The sequence below is a fragment of the Amphimedon queenslandica genome, unplaced genomic scaffold (assembly GCF_000090795.2).
Source record: "Amphimedon queenslandica unplaced genomic scaffold, v1.1 AMPQUscaffold_11291, whole genome shotgun sequence".
NCBI lineage: Eukaryota > Metazoa > Porifera > Demospongiae > Haplosclerida > Niphatidae > Amphimedon > Amphimedon queenslandica.
Window position 1 is genome coordinate 6139 of NW_003548466.1, and position 2876 is coordinate 9014.

General features: G+C 30.6%; 1 long non-coding RNA gene across 1 annotated transcript; it reads right to left on the reverse strand.

The window, feature by feature from the left end:
* On the reverse strand, positions 1–2404 carry LOC109589466 (uncharacterized). Its single transcript, XR_002188715.1, has 4 exons — positions 2233–2404; positions 1752–1851; positions 1491–1553; positions 1–131 (listed from the first exon to the last, which is right to left on the reverse strand). It is a non-coding gene; the product is annotated as an uncharacterized LOC109589466 (long non-coding RNA).
* Positions 2405–2876: the final 472 nt, after the last annotated feature.

Sequence of the window (2876 nt, forward strand, 5' to 3'; positions counted from 1 at the left end):
ATGTATAATTAGAATTGGGGATACCTGTTGTCGTCTAGGATAGGACAGGGTTCAGGATTGGGTCGTATGTCAACATCCTAGAGGGATTGAGTATGAAATAATGAGAGTGTTTCCTGACAGGGTTCTTAGTTCTAAAAAAATCCAAAAATATTCCCACGCTGTTGGAAAAAATTCAGAAAAAATTCCAAAAATAAAATAAAATAATTCAAAAATATTTACATGATCTCGTAAAAATTCCGAAAAAATTAAAAAAATAAAACATAAATAATCAAAAATATTATGACACTCATAATAAAAAAAATCAAAAAATACAAAAATTAAATTTAAGAAAGCTAAAAATATTCCCATGCTCTCTGAAAAAATCAGAAAAATTTTCAAAAACAAAAACAAAATAATCTGAAAATATTCCCACGCTGCCAAAAAAATCAGAAAAAATCGAAAAATATAATAAAACTATTCTGAAAATATTTCCATGCTCGGAGAAAAAACCAGAATAAATAATTCCAAAAATTAAATTAAAAAAATCTGAATAAATTCCCACACTACTGAAAAAAATTTTTTTTAATTCTAAAAATAAAATTAAAAAATTCGAAAATACTCCCACACTCATAAAAAAATACAAAAATTTCAAAATTAAATAAAAATTCTAAAATATTTCCACGCTCTCGAAAAAAATCAGAAAAAATTCCAAAAATTAAATAAGTAATCAAAAAATAATCCCACACTCATGAAAAAAAATACAAAAAAATTCCAACAATTAAATAAAAAGAATCCGAAAATATTCCCATGCTCTTGGAAAAATAAGAAAAAATTAACTCAAACTTTATACACAACATAAGGACAAGTACGTCTATATGTATCAGAAAATATTACAAAAACTGAGAATTCTCTACTTTTTTAATTTTGGCTAAATTTATCTAACGCCCCTGTACTATAGTACAGGGAATTTAACCCAATTTTTGAGCAACTTTAAAAATTCATTAAAAATCCAAATTTGATCGGAATCAGCTCAAACTTTCTACACAACATAAGGACAAGTATATGTATTAGAAAATATTACAAAAAATTAGAATTCTCTACTTTTTAATTTTGGTGAAATTTAGCTAATGTCCCTGTACTATAGTACAGGGAATTTAACCCGATTTTTGAGCAACTTTAAAAATTCATAAAAATCAAAATTTGCTCGGAATCAGCTCAAACTTTCTACACAACATAAGGACAAGTATATGTATCAGAAAATATTACAAAAAATTAGAATTCTCTACTTTTTAATTTTGGTGAAATTTAGCTAATGTCCCTGTACTGTAGTACAGGGACTTTGACCCAATTTTTTAGCAACTTTAAAAATTTATAAAAAATCCAAATTTAATCGGAATCAGCTCAAACTTTCTACACAACACAAGAACATGTATATGTATCACTAAATTCCATATACACAATTAAAATCATGCTTTAACTGAAACACTCCTTTCTCTCTCTCTCTCTCTTACCTGAGCAATGGCCCACTTCACCAAAGGCCCACAGCCTTACTAGCGTGATTTTCCATCTTATTCCTAGCATCATGAGTAATTATTATTACTGCAATTATTAATCAATTACATTCATGTACACATACATGTATACATTGCTATAGAAAAGCAATCAATAACAAGAAGTAGCACCAGAGAATCAGTAAGTACATGTACATGTACATGTAAATGTGTATGTAATGCATTAAGTATAATGTGCATTTGTGTGTAATGTCTGCTCACTTCAATTAGTCTAGCTCCTCCATCAGTCATAGGAAGAGGACAAGAGTAGAGACCAGATGAAGGAGAGAACAAGAATAACTGCCTCAACTAGTGGAGTCACCTACAAATTAACATTAATAACAGTGCCTCAGTACTTCAATCATAATACTGTATGGCTGGTAATTGTAGAAGGGTACTAAGTTATTAGTGATTGCTGGGTTTTAATTTGATCATACCACCATACACATAATGGTCCAAAATGGCTGGCTTTATTTGGCCAATAGCTTTCACAACCTGAACTTGAAAAAGATTACTAGCTATTAAGTATATGCCATTATCAACCTCCATTCAGGCTGCAGAGTGCTTTCTATCATACCCAATGGTAACAAGACCTTCTATCAGGTCCCCTTGCCGGCAATCCTTCAACGATGATACATCCTCCTTACACATTCATGTATATATTCCTTGGGACGATAAAATCATTAAATTAAATTACAGTTACCTCGTTTGGTAGTTTACAGGAGGTCACTATAGTCACTGAGGCTCAGTGGTGGGAGTCCTCCATGAAAGGATTGTAGAGGTTTGGTTGAGCCTGGCTAAAGCTTCCATGTCTGGCTGGATAAAACGTATCACTCTTGGAGCTACTATTCCTTACGAGAGGAGGAAGAAAGGAGGAGAAAAGAGTAGGAAAAACCTATAGTCTCGTCCTCCAAAAAAGCTGAAGTTAAATTGAGTAAACAAAGAGTTAATTTTATGATGTTATGTAGGCGTGGTGTAAAGTGCAGAAATTAAAAATGGCGAATTATCTTTCCAGCAAATACTACTCAGAAACTAAAGTTTTAAAGCTAAAACTCATCCTAGAAAATTTTGTGGTACGTATCATTGTTTATAAAATGCTGTTACATGTTTATACATTGTATAGCGATGCCTGCAAAAATTTTAATTTAATTATTATCAAAAGATAATAACATAATTTACTTTCTGCAGGATTCGGCAATCAATTTAATACCAAGAATGTCAAATTTGGTCAAGGATTAAGAAAGATACAAACTGTACAAAATTCAATATTTTCAAAATTTTCTCTGCTTTTGTACAATAAAAAATAGGAACTATACGGTACAAACTTAAAATGGGTGTGGTTTCAGT